Source organism: Euphorbia lathyris, chromosome 3 (genome assembly GCF_963576675.1).
Source record: "Euphorbia lathyris chromosome 3, ddEupLath1.1, whole genome shotgun sequence".
Classification (NCBI taxonomy): domain Eukaryota; kingdom Viridiplantae; phylum Streptophyta; class Magnoliopsida; order Malpighiales; family Euphorbiaceae; genus Euphorbia; species Euphorbia lathyris.
Genome location: NC_088912.1, coordinates 29,576,329 through 29,591,011, shown reverse-complemented (window position 1 = coordinate 29,591,011; position 14,683 = coordinate 29,576,329). Strand labels below are relative to the sequence as shown.

Here is a 14,683-nt window from a genome sequence, read left to right as displayed (position 1 = left end):
TTTAACATTACTTTTTCCAATGGGTCTTCACACATGTCATTCTGAAAAACATCTTTAACAACTTCGTCTGTTATATCAAGAAAGTTACAATGGTCAATATTGTCGGAAGGATATTTTAAAGAATTGAAAACATTGAAAATCACTTCCTCATCTTGTAACCGGAGAATTAATTTTCCTTGTTGCACATCTATAAGTGTTCTCCCGGTTGCTAGAAAAGGACGACCCAAAATTATCGGGACTCGATCATCCTCCTCCATATCAAGAACAATAAAATCAGCCAGAAAGATGAATTTATCCACTTTAACCAACACATCTTCTACAAACCCTTTGGGGTATGCAAGAGAACGGTCGGCTAATTGTAAGGAAACCTTAGTGGGTTTCGGCTCTCCTAAACCCAATTTTTGAAAGATACTTAATGGCATGAGATTTATGCTTGCTCCCAGATCACATAGAGCTCTTTCGAAATACATACCACCGATAGTACACGGGATAGAGAAACTTCCTGGGTCCTTCAATTTGGGTGGTAGTTTATTGAGTAGGATAGCCGAACATCCTTCCGTTAATTTCACTGTTTCATTATCCTCCAATTTTCTCTTTTTGGAAAGTATATCTTTTAAAAATTTAGCATACATGGGCATATTTTCCAAGGCTTCCGCGAACGGAATATTTATATGTAATTTCTTGAAAATGTCGAGAAATTTGGAGAATTGCTTTTCTTGTTTCTCTTTGTTTAACCTTTGGGGAAATGGAATTTTTGTTTTGTAAGGTTGAACAAGTGGATCCGTAAAAAGCTTAGGAGGAGATGAAACTTGAGGTTGAGAAGTACTTACCTCATTCGCGGTATCTTTTACCTGTTTGCTCGGAGCCGACTATAACTCTTTGTTGTTTCTCAATGTGATGGCTTTCACATGCTCCCTTGGGTTTGTTTCCGTGTTGCTTGGAAGGGATCCCATAGGACGTTCGGATATGGCTTTTGCTAATTGGCTTATGCTCGTTTCAAGCCCTTTTATAAACGTCTCTTGATTTCTCTTCCACTCCTCCATACCTGCAAGACGAGATTCCATTTTTGCAAGAATTGTTACAATAGCCGGAGCTTCATCACCAACATTTCTCTTTTCATTAGGATTAAATCCGGGTGGAGGTCTTTGCGGATTTTGCACATTTTGATTATTAGTCCATGAGAAATTAGGGTGATTTCTCCAACCATTATTGTATGTGTTGGAATAAGGATTAGATTGCTTAAAATTTCCCACAAAGTTTGCACTAGCGGTATCCCCAAGAAATGGGTTTGCCGCTTCACAATCCTCACTCTTATGTCCACTTAAACCACATAAATCACACAAATTATTTTGGTTCAAATTAGCCATTAATAGATCCAATTTTTTATTTAACTCATCAATGCCGGATCTTGATGACCAATCAACCAAATATGTTCCCGCTCTTGTTTCGAGGTTTTTCTCCGCTTGCCAATGAGAGCACCTTTCCGCCAATTCTTGGATTAAATCATAAGCCTCCGTTTGGGTCTTCTTAAGGATGTTTCCACCTGCGGCGGAATCAATTGTGGCACAGTTAGTGGAAGATAAACCATTATAGAAAATACTAACATGTTGCCACTTCTCAAATCCATGATGTGGGCATTTCTTCAATAGTCGACGGAATCGCTCCCACGCATCATATAATGTCTCTCTCTCGGTTTGGCGAAAAGAACTTATCTCGTTTTTGTACATCGCCGTTTTAGATGGAGGGAAGTACTTAGCTAAGAATTTCTTAACTAACTCATCCCATGTTCCAATGGATCCGGCCTCGAGAGAATCCAACCAGTCAGCTGCATCATCCCTTAAAGAAAAAGAAAACAATTTTAGTTTAATAGCTTCTGGTGGTACCCCATTTTGCTTAAGCATAGAACAATGTTTAACGAATTTATTTAAATGGGAGTTTGGATCTTCTCTCGGATCTCCGCCAAATTGACCGGAGTTTTGTATAAGTTGGATCATTGCCGGCTTGATCTCGAAGTTGTTTGCTCCAATGGTAGGTTCCACGATACTTGAATTCATGTCCAAACGGTTTGGAGTGAGTAGATCCATGATGGAACGTTCCTCTTGCGCCATGTTTGCTCTTCGATTAGCCAAGTTCCTGTGGAAAGTACGCTCAATTTCAGGATCGGGCAATAATAAAGGCCAACTTAAACTTCTTGTGTTCATAAAACAACAAAAAAAGGAAAATAAAACGTCTAAATTAATAGAAGCTCGACTAGATTAATATTATAATTCTACTATCCCCGGCAACGGCGCCAAAAACTTGATGCGCGTTTTACGTATACGTGCATGTGAAGGCAAGTGTACCTTAGTCGTGTATCAAGTAATAAAGTGAAAGTAGAGTATCGTTCCCACGAGGATGGTGATTATAAGTACTAATCTCTTTGCTTGCTATCTATTATTTAAACAACCAAAATGTAGAGTTTGTTGGACAACCAAGCTAAGACTTAAGCAAGAAATGAAATAAAAATTACACAAATTAAGTGAGAGATTACTTATAATAAAAGAAACTAAGGCTTCTAGCTTCACTTAACCTCTTTGCTTGGTAATAACACTTAACCTCTTTTAAGTTGTTTTATCCTTTTTAAGATGGCGATTTTTCTTATTAACTAATAGTTCTCGAGATCGGTTCTAAACTCTCGACTAATTACTTTCCCTTGGTCCGGCTCAAGTAATTAATCAAGAGAAGCATTAAGTTTTCTTATTTCCAAACCTTCGATTTATTACTTTCCCTTGGTCCGGCTCAAGTAATAAATCTAAGATTTGTAATAAGATTAAATCTAAACCTTTTTAACCTACTTTACCTTGGTCTGGCTAAAGTGATTACTTAAGATTCAAGAAAAACCGCTCGAGTAATTAGTTCTAAACTTTCGATTAATTAATTTCCCTTGGTCCGGCTCAAGTAATTAATCCAAAGAAGCATTAAGTTTTCTTATTTCCAAACCTTCGATTTATTACTTTCCCTTGGTCCGGCTCAAGTAATAAATTAAAGATTTGTAATAAGATTCATGAAAAACCTTGGAAAACCAATAAGCCACACTAAATGGTCATTAGGTCCAACTTATGAATTTCGATTAATCAATTTAATCACGGTCAATATAAACGATTAATTATATCCAAGTAGAGAGTTGGCCCATCTCCTACAAGCATTAAGAATCATAAGTTAGTTCTCCAAAAGGATAAAGATAACTTAAATAGGTTAAACGTAATTACCACATAATTAAGGTTAAGATCCACTTTTAGCCTTAGTTAAGAGGGGTTTAGCCCATCATTAGATTAAAACACATTTTAGAAAGATAGATAATAGAGTTCATATTAATAAAAGAGATTAAAGTTTAGAAGAAACCGTAGTGACGATTACCGAACGAACTTCTTCGGTAACTTGAAACTTACTTTTATTAGATGAACTTTTGCACAAACAACACTCTAACAACAATAAGAACAACACAAACAACTGATTCTTAAGGATAAGAATCAACAAAATAACATTATAGAGGGAAGAATTAAGCCTAAGCTTGGTGTGTCTTCAAATGGCACCCAATGCCTCCTTTTATAGTAAAATGGCACACATAATTCCAAAGACCAAGTCATCCTTATGGCCTCCCACTCCTTATCATCTGAATTTAGCATTTAAGAGAGCATGGGGGGAGATTTTAATAATTTAGGAGTTGAAATGTCAAAGGAATCTTAGGCTTCAACATATTCATCAACTTTGGATAATTTTCTGGGCCTAATGCACTTCGAATTTGGAGATGATTATTATTAGACATTTGTTCATCTTTCTCTTAGCTTTCCAACGCATTTTGAATCGCCTCAATCCGAGTCCGTATGAGGGAGATAAGTTGAAAATACGAAAATGTGTCAAATCTGTCCTAGTGTGAACAATTGGACTTTATTTTACAGCACCTATCCGCGACGAAGTGCACGCTGGGTGTCACTAAAACTCCTTTTTCTGATCCTTTTTACTCCCGAGTTGCTGCCTTAAGCCCCGACTTGGTTATTTGTGCTGAAAACCTTGTGAAAGTGCCTAGAAAACACACAAATTGGCTTAGATACATAAAATGAAGAAAATATACAAAAACCATTATTAAAATTTATTAAAATGGTACAAAATAACTAGTAATTAAATACTAAAAATGCTATAAATTACAACGATAACAAACTTCAAGCAGAAATTGCCAGTTTAACGTATCAAAGGCTTTCCTAATGTCCACCTTCAGGCACATGTTACCACCAAAACATTTTTTATTCAAGAGATTGACACCTTCAGAAGCGATTGCAATGCACTGATGGATTTGGCGCCCTTTTATGAATCCAAATTGATTCTCTGTAACAATTCGGCTAGCAATAATGGCGAGCCTATCAGCTAAGATCTTTGAGATGATTTTGAATGTGAAATTGCTCATAACAATCGGCCTATACTGTTCAATTGTCGAGGCACCAGGGACTTTGGGGATAAGTGCCATCAAGCTTGAATTCAACCCACCAGAGATTTTCCCATGCTGAAAGAACCACTGAACCATTTTACACACGTCACTACCCACAATGCTCCAATAGGACTGAAAGAAATGACCGGTGAAGCCGTCAGGGCCAGGAGAGCTAGAAGGATCCATGGAAAAAACCGTATGACGGATGCAATCCTCATCAGGGCAGACAGTTAGAGAAGTGTTCTCAAAATCCGTCACAACCCGAGGAACCATATCAGAAACCAGAGACAAATCCATCGGATTCCCACCCGTGCTGGCGAACAGGTTATCATAGTAAGAGATAATATGATTAGAAATAATATTTGGGTCAGTGTGAGAAACCCCATCAATGGTTAAGGCAGAAATTCCCATATACGATTTTCGCATCGCAGAGACACGTTGAAAGTAGCTTGTATTACGGTCACCCTCAGCAAGCCACCGCACTCGGCTTTTTTCTTTCAAATATGTTTCTTGCTGAAGCAAGTGAAGGTCCAACTTCTCATGAGCGGCCAACTCACGTTCCTGAAGATTCAATGACCATCCAGCAGATTGAATAGTCTGCTGAATATCTGCAAGGGAGCTGCGCGCCTCATCAATGTTAGCATTGAAGTTACCAAAAATATTAATATTCCAATTTCTCAAAATAGTCCTCAGACCGCGTAACTTATGACACAACAAAGGAGCCGGCAGAAGAGCAGGGGTAGGGCCATCCCAATGATTTTTTATTATCCCATAAAGCTCAGGATTACTAACCCACATTTTTTGAAATCTGAACCGAGAAATCCTACCAGAAGTAGTCGAAAATTTGAACAGAATGGGGTGGTGGTCCGAGTGATGACGCGTCAGCCCCACACAGCATGAATTCCAAGTTTCCGCAAAATCAGCCGAAACTAAAGCCCTGTCAAACCGAGAATTGACACGTGCCTCACCAGTTCTCCCATTACACCAAGCGAAGAAACAACCAGTAGAGGGAATATCCAGCCAATCCCCATCATCCACAAAATTCCTGAAGTCACGACAAGGTCTCGTAGCCGAAGGCCGTCCTGTTTTCTCATGAGCCCCAAGGATTGCATTGAAGTCCCCAATTAACAACCATCTACCTTGTAAATTCAATTTGAGAGCATTTAGAGTCAAAAAGAGGTCAACACGTCTGTTTGCCCAAATACTGCCATACACAATTCCATAATAATGTTTAATGCCCTGCACATCCTGTTGCAAAACCACAAACTGTTCATGCTGAAGAATTACAGAGATTGCATCAGTCATAACAATCCTTTGAAGAATCCAAAGAGTTGGTTTATCACGCAGATTAACAGAGATCAGTCTCATGCCAATGTTGGCCCAAAATGAAGGACGAATTGCCTCAAAATCAACCATTGGTTCTGCTAAACAAAGAAGATCGGGTTTATGTTGCCTACATAAATCAGAAAGGTACCTCTGAGTGTTAGGGTTGAGGAGCTCCCTATAGTTCCAGAACAGAACTGTCATTCAAAACGAATAGGGGGTTTGATGGCCCGTTTCACCCGGGATTTCTCTGCCTCATGTTTTCCGCCTTTGCGTGCTTTAATTGACGTCACACTGTGCCACATTTCATCTTCTTGCTCTGCCTGGTCTGCCCAGGAAAGAGTGGGAGAAATATTGTTGTTGCCAGGAGAGTCAGGCCTCTCCACTTCATCAACCGGCTCTAATTGTCCCAAGGGGCTCCCAGCGAACACAAGCTCTTTGTCAGGGCTGACCTTCTCAACATCAATTTTCTCAGCAAGGTCAGAAACAATTCTGGCCGTGGCAATTGCCACCGGGACAATTGCACGATTCTCATCAGGAGGAGAAGGTTTCTTAGTCGGCGGTTTTTGAAAAGATCGACTCTCCGGTGGTTTTTTATTTTTCCTGCAGTCATATGCCGAATGACCAATAGAAGAGCAAACTTTACAAAACTGAGGAAGCCTTTCATAAACCACTTCAATCCAGATGTTTTTCCCTGCTCTCTCAACTCCAAGCTTCGTCGGTAGTTCTCCTGCCAAATCCACATCCAACAGCAGTCTAGCAAAATGCCCAAAATCACCCTCAAGGGTGGCTTTGTCAAACCGAATCAATCCTCCAATCCCTGTTGCAATGTCCGAAAGAATTTGTCTATCCCAATATTCCCATGAAAGAGAGTAGAGGCGAACCCAAACCTGTGCATTAGTGGAACGTTCGGCATAAGGATCAAAATCTGGCACCCAAGGTTGAAGACGAAAAGTGCCCGGATGGGTATTCACAATCCCCTTGTTGACAACCATATCATGTGCTTCTTTGGAAGGCAAGATTACTTGAAAATATCCTTTACCAATCGCAATTAGCCTCCACTGAGCAGTGATTCCCCAAATTTTAGTTAAACTCGCCTTGAGGTCCGCCACTTTCCAAGGGGAATCCCCTTTAGATAGAACAAGTCTTCCGATAAGAGCGTGTGAGCAGAGAGCTAATCTCCTCTCATAGGCAGATTGCGAAATCCGAATGGATTTCAGGCCTCCAATGTCAGTAACTGTAGCAGAGGACTGATGAACCTCAGGAATGCCTCGTTTAACAACAGAGGAGAAAGACGACACGGGTTTGTCGCCAGTAAGGGGCTGATGAGGCAGATCCGAAGCAAAATGGAGCTTAGGATTGAAGAGAACTTCGATACTAAGGAAATCATCCGAAGGAGGAGCCATGATCACCAATTAATTATTATTATATATATTAATAATAATATAATTTATTGTATAAATAAATATTATTATATTTAATATTTTATTATTATTAATATTAATATTATTTTAATATAATGCATGTAGTAGGACACCCATTATATCATTCTTATCATTAGATAAGAATGCATATATATATATATATATAAAAGTATATATCAACTTTACTCACTTGATTTTTGGTGAAATAGAGATACGATTTCGGTTTAGAAATTATATCCGGAATCAGTTTTTAATTTTGAGTAAGATTAATCAATTTCTGCAAGGCTTGATCTAATCGACTTAGTGGACTGACTAGAGGCTTCACCACTAAAGAAGCTTTAATACCCGATTGGAATCTACAAGAGGTATTTTTTCAATCTCGTAGTATAAATATGAATTTGATTATTGAAGAACTTAATGATCCTGGTTAAGGATTTGATGTCATAAATCGGATGTTTGACTGTTTATCAGAGTGATTGGATCACATTGATTGTTTGTTTAGGGAAATTTTTTGAAATTCGTCTCCTAAATACCAACATGCTTCCGCTTCAAATCCTTCGGACGATTGTCAATTAATTTGATTTTTATTGTAAATAACCCCTCTTCACATACCTTTTAATTGACAGATTTCAATTTGTGGCTTTCATTCATTAACTAATCTTGTACGGTATATATATAATATTTTTAAATAGGCGTAAAGCCCAATTTTAACCCTCAAACTATATACTCAAAATCAAGGGACAATTACAAAACTAGCACCTTTTTGGGGGTTAGTTTTCATTTCTAACACACTTTCAAAATCTCACCAAAACTAACACATTTCATTAACTAATTTCCAACCTTACCCTCATCTCTAACAGTCCGCTCCCGCTCTTCAATATTCGAACTTCCATAACTCTAACCTAACACCCCTCTATTCATCTCTCTAACTTTCCGGCGATTCATTGGTCGATTCTGTACATTTCATCCGGCGAATCTCTGTTACTTGGAGTTGACATGGCGAGAACACAAAGCTCAGACAACGAATCGAACTCAGAAGGAAGAACGAAAAAGAGGGTAAATAACTTGACTTTACATTTGCGTTTCTCTCTTCTATTGCACGTACATTTGTTGTGTTTGAGAAGGAACATTTCGTTTCGGTTCGTTTCGTTTACTGCTTCTGGTGTTAGGGTTTTTCCTGGGTTCGTCTGTTGTTAGGAAGTCATTCGGTTTGGTTGAAATTCGTCGATGTGTATGTTCATCGGCAACCTAATTGTAGATAGTACATATTCATAGACAGCCTAATGGCCGATAGAACATCCATAACGACGATATACTGCCGATATAACATTAATATCGTCGATCAGTTTGCCGATAGAACATTGATATCGTCGATCAGTTTGTCGATAGAACATTCATATCGACAGTATATTGCCGATAGAACATGCATATCGACGTTATATTGCCGATAGAGCATTCATATCGACGTTATATTGCCGATAAAACATTCATATCGACCTAGCTCATCCTAGGTCCACGTTATAATTAGCTTGATTTTATGTTCCCTGATGATATGTCTACAACATTTTTTAGCATGATCGTGTAGACAAGAGGAAGAGAGATGAGCATGCCTCTCCGTCGAAGAAGAAAGCCAAGAAGAAACCTGCATATAAATACAAAAAAGCATTTGGAACGGAAAGCGTCATCACGGTTAGGTGTAACCTAAAAGCAGCAGAACAGATAAAGGGGTTGTTAACATCAGACCAACTAAATCTCTTTAGGAAGAGTTGCTTCGGCCAGTATTTGGAAATGACCAATACAGTATTTGCAGGAGTCCTATGCCACACCGTTTTAACAAGGGAGATCGTACGTGAAGACATCAAACCCAGGGAGCTTTGCTTCAGAGTTAGAGGTGTTGAGTTAAGATTTGGGGATTGGGAGTTTGGACTCCTAAGTGGGTTACGGTTTGGGGACATGGAAGCATTTCTGGAAAGGTTCAGTGGGATAAAGAAGCCATATAGATTTAGGAATAAGTTTTTTCCAGGCATCCCTACACCATCCTATAAAGACGTGGAAACAATTATGCTGCAAACTGTTTGGAAGGATCAGTCTGACCAGGATGCAGTTTCATTTGCTATGTTGTATTTTGCCATTGGCTGTGTGTTGGATAACACTCGCGAAAAAAAAGTTCTTCGTTGGGTGTTGGAACTTGCTGAATTTCCAAGATTGTTTAACGAGTTCCCGTGGGGTGTTTGTGGCTGGGATGTGACCTACAGGTCTCTTATTAATGGAATAGATGGTGGAAAAGACCGAATTGATCAATTGATCGCTTATAGGCAGAATTTAAGGATTAACCGTGTCTCATACAACCTATATGGTTTTGCATACGTATTTCAGGTATGATGTGTGTATATTCTTTATACTAGAAATGTTGGTCATAGGCATAAATAATGAATTGGACCTTTGTTGCAGGCTTGGTTGTTGGAAGTATGGGATGCCACCCGGATATGGTATGAGAAGAAAGGCAATCGCATCCCACGATGGCTACGATGGAAAAAGACCGCTATCGCTCAATTGCCCAAAGTCCTAACCATTTTTAAAGTAAGTTGACCAAGCATTGTGCCTACATGTGTCACTATTGTGTTATACATCTGACTGGTTTGTTTATTTGTACATTTGTATTGTATTTTTAGTCGGGTGTAAAACCAAATGCCACAAAACTTACAGCTGAAGACACCGAGAAAGAAAGCTCATGGTATGATCATCTAGTAAACCATGTGGATGGTCTGCATTGTAATTATGACCATGTCTTTGCCGATTTGGAAAAGGTGCAAGAGGAGGAAAAAGGGCAAGAGGTTGCAAAGGGGAAGGAGGTGGAAGAAGAGGGGAAGGAGGTGGAAGAAGAGGGGAAAGAGGAACAAGAGGATGAAGGTATGGAAAAGGAGGAACATGAGGGATTGGGTACATATGAAGGCGGATATGTTGATGTAGAGGATGGCAGTGAATCTGATACTGATAATGATGAAAATGCCTTCATTGTCTCACCTAGAGTACCTGTCCAGAAGAAGAAACACTCTGGTATTGAACGAGTACTGAGGAGGATGTTTGATGAGCACGAGAAGAAGATGAATGCCAAGTTTGCTGAGCAGGAGAAGATGATAACTGAACACTTTGGTCAGCAAGATAGGAAACTGAATGCCCTTGTAAATAGATTGTCCGTTGTAGAACGTGATGTGCAGGAACTGAAGTCACAACGCGACGTTGATATGTATGATATGGGGATTGGAGGACAAGGTCTGGATGACCAAACTGTTCAGGAGGAGAGGGAGAATAGAGAAAATGAGGAGAAGTTAGACCAGGAGGAGAAGGAGAAGAAAGAGCAGGAGGAGAAAGAGAATAAAGATCAGGAGGAGAGGGCTAAAAAAGAACAGGAGGAAAGGGAGAAGAAACAGCAGGAGGAGATGGAGAAGAAAAAGCAGGAGGAGAAAGAGAATAAAGATCAGGAGGAGAGGGCTAAAAAAGAACAGGAGGAAAGGGAGAAGAAGCAGCAGGAGGAGATGGAGAAGAAAAAGCAGGAGGGGAGGGCTAAAGAACAGGAGGAAAGGGAGAAGAAGCAGCAGGAGGAAAGGGCTAAAGAACAGGAGGAAAGGGAGAAGAAGCAGCAGGAGGAAAGGGCTAAAGAACAGAAGGAAAGGGAGAAGAAGCAGCAGGAGGAAAGGGAAATTGTTATAATGATTGATGTAAGTTTGTTTTTAACGTTTAAGGTGGTGCTTTTAACTGAATTCACAATGACATAATCTGTGTCTGTATTTGGTGTTTTAACAGGATGAGAGCCATGACGGCCATGATGCTGAGATCGATCATGGACAGCTTACTCTTCTAGTTAACCAAGTTGTCCAATCGTCTTTACCTATACGTGAAGACAAAGGTCCAATAGAAGATTTGACTATCGAGGTTAAACATGAGGAGGAAGGGCAGGGTAATAGAGGAGGAAGAAGAGGAGGAGGAAGAGGAGGTGGAAGAGGAGGAGGAAGAGGGAGAGGAGGGGGGGTAAGGGATACAGGAGGAAGGGATGGAGTGGGAGGAAGAGGGACAAGAGGAGGAAGAGGGAGAGGTAGAGGAAGGGATGTAAACATCAAGGAGGAAGAGGTGAAACCAAGACCCCAGCGACAAAAGAAACGTCGGAAAGACGTTCAAACACCATTCACTGATCCTCGGATGGGACATCACTTTGATGATGATGATGATGATGCAAAGTACCCCGTGGAACAACACGATGGTCGCGATCGTATAAAAGGACACCTTCTAGAATCATATGACGACTGGAAGAGGAGTACCCCCCGCGATCAGCTGAGGACGTTAGGTGGAACCGATTGGGGTCAGACTATATCATGGTTTGAAGAGGCAGAGATAACTGGAAAGTATATAGACAGTCAAGTAAGATATTGGTCACTTTCAAAGTTATTGGTTTATATTCTTCACTTTGTATGTGTTGAGTTTGAACTTGTTTGTGCATGTGTGTTGCAGCTTGTAAATGCATTTTTGTGGTTATTAAACGGTAAATACGTCAATCAAAGTCAGGATTGGACTGCCATCGACTCAAATTTCTTTGGCTTTATGGAGTTTGCAAATATGACCCAGAATTATGACAAACCCGGCAAATGGGGACAATCCAAGATGTTTGTGCAACGAATCACTGGGATGAAAGAGTTTCAAAGTCGGCCCTGGTATGATGTTAAACATGTGCTAATACCCATCAACTATAAAGGAGAACACTGGTTACTCGGTGTGTTCTATGTGGAAGAAATGAGGATGGAGTTCTATGATAGTTTGGAGTCAAATGCATCCAACGAATCAATAGACAAATGGCTTGAACCCCGGTTTCGTATCATGACAAGAGCAATGGAAGAGGCCGAGTTTTGGAAGAAAAGTGGGCGGCCTGACAACGGCAATCGATTGATAAAGTGGCAGAGGGCTCGAGGGTGCCCACAACAGCTGCGCAAATCCAATGATTGTGGTGTCTTCCTATGTTTGTTTGCTCAGCATTATGTTGAAAAAGGGCCATTATGTACGGATTATGGATCGGTAGACGTGGCCTTAGCCGATATGGGATCATTGAAGACGTGGCCTTAGCCATTACGTAGGGACATATGGGATCATTGAAGGCGTGGCCTTAGCCGATATGGAAACATATCGGCGTGTACAAGGTCGATATGGAAACATATCGGCGATTACGTAGGGACATATGGGATCATTGAAGGCGTGGACATAGCCGATATGGAAACATATCGGCGTGTACAATGTCGATATGGAAAAAAGTACACAATTTATCAATACTTATTATCAATACACAAATGATGAATACAAAGTAACAATACATAAGATATAGTATACTATTTGCCAGCAGAGTTTTTAGAACAGCTTGCTTCACTCGATATTGTTGGTGGAAGCCGAGATGGAACTCGTAACATACTAGTACAAGTCGCTCGATTATGACCAGTTTGCTTGCATCTGGTGCACCTTGTCGGAGTTACCTCCTCGCCCCTTGACGGTATTCGGCTTTGATTTCTCGGACGTCCAACTCTAGGCGCAGCCTTTTTAGGAGGAAGCACCCGCCTAGGAGGATCACAAACTTTCCATTCAGACTGGTGGCCTAGTGGATGTATGGGTTCATGGTACGATAATCGTACAGTCTCATTTTTGTAGTATCGATGCACCCACGCATATGCATTCTCTAATCGATGCATGGATGCAATCTTACATACATGTCTGCATGGAAATTGTGACAATTGCCATTTCCTACACGTGCATGTTCCCGCGTGCAGATTCACTATCCCACCCTTACCTCGATCGCCGATTTCAAAATTGTGTGCATCAATGGGCTTATATGAACACTGAACGGACTTATTGACATGTTTATGCATCTTCTCGTTATAAAATGTGGACAAATATGTCTCCCGTTCCCCTGCAAAAACATTTTGATTATGTGAGTACAAAAGAACTATTACTATTATATCATGGACGAGGTCCAAATATCATACCTGCTTTTGTGCGCCTCTCATGAAACCATGCTTGGAGGATTGTCCTTATATACTCAACCAACAATGTGATCGGTAGACGTCTACCATCTCCCATTCTTACGTTGAATGATTCTGATATGTTTGTCGTCATAATGTTATACCGACGTGCGCAGAAGTACGCACGTGTCCATTTCTTTCGACGAGCTTCCTCTAGATAGTCCGCTGCCCCCCGACTTATACTACGAAGTCTGGCGAATCTTTCCTGGAAATCAGAGGTCCGCCATGCTTTTACAACTTGCCAATACGCTATGTCTAACTTTTTCCCGCCCCCAAACTTAGCCTTCACATTCTGTTTCAAATGCTGAGCACAACTTCCATGTATCGCATTTGGATACACCATATTGACTGCATAATCAATGCTCTTGTTCCTATCTGATATTATGACGAGGTCTTCAACTTCACCAATACATTCTTTCAACCTGGTGAAGAAATAAGCCCATGATTCATTACATTCATTTGGCCCAATTCCGAATGCAAGAGGGTAAATTTGATTATTACCATCCTTTCCAACCGCAACATATAGTACCCTGCCATACTTAACCTTTAAGTGTGTTCCATCTACACATATAACGGGGCGAATATGTGCCTTAAAACCCCGGATTGAAGCACCAATGGCCATGAAGAAGAATTTGAAATTATCTTCATCGTCCGTTTCAATATGTGTCACCGTACCTGGATTAACAAATTTCAGTGTCTCACAATAATCAGGTAACAACATGTACGATTCTTCAGGTGTACCACTCATGCTATCTACCGCCCAACATCTTGCTCTCTAAGCTTGCATGTAAGATAGATTGATTGAAAATAATTTTTCAATCTCCCAAATGATGTGACTTGGACGGTACACCCGATTCTCCATGTCTAACTTCTCACTAAGTATGATACCTGCTACTCGTTTCCCCGCTTGCCTGTGATGTGGCAATAGTTGTCCACCCCTATCACAAGTGTGACTGTCCATACTATCAATTCTCCGAAGTATGAACATATCTGAACCGAGTATGACTCCACCTCTAGCCCGCCACTTGCATGTGTCAACATGCTTGCATCGAACCTCAAACAAGGACTTAGTTGATATGTGCACCTTCCATTCGAACATATTATCAATTGAATATCTCCCAAGTGCATCTTGCAGTTCTCGTTTGCTTTTGAACATATCATGCGCCTTCAACCCATCACCCCCGGAAGATCCTGTACATTTGATCGGAATGTCTACATCCTCTGGTACTTGTGGAACAAAACGAAATGGATCCGTTCTACTTCTCATTCTTGCATCATCAGCAATCTCATGCAAACTTGGTTGAACATTATCAATCGATGGTTCTGAAACGGATCTTTGGCGATGATCGTTATCATATACGTGATCATCATTGTCAAATCCATTGTAGTCGTTATCGTATCCATGGTCATCGTTATCA

At 40.4% G+C, this 14,683-nt stretch overlaps 1 non-coding gene across 1 annotated transcript; it reads left to right on the top strand.

Annotated features, from left to right (window-relative positions):
• Positions 1-1,620: 1,620 nt before the first annotated feature.
• On the top strand, positions 1,621-1,727 carry LOC136225268 (small nucleolar RNA R71). Its single transcript, XR_010686992.1, has one exon. It is a non-coding gene; the product is annotated as a small nucleolar RNA R71 (small nucleolar RNA).
• The last annotated feature ends 12,956 nt before the right edge of the window (positions 1,728-14,683 follow it).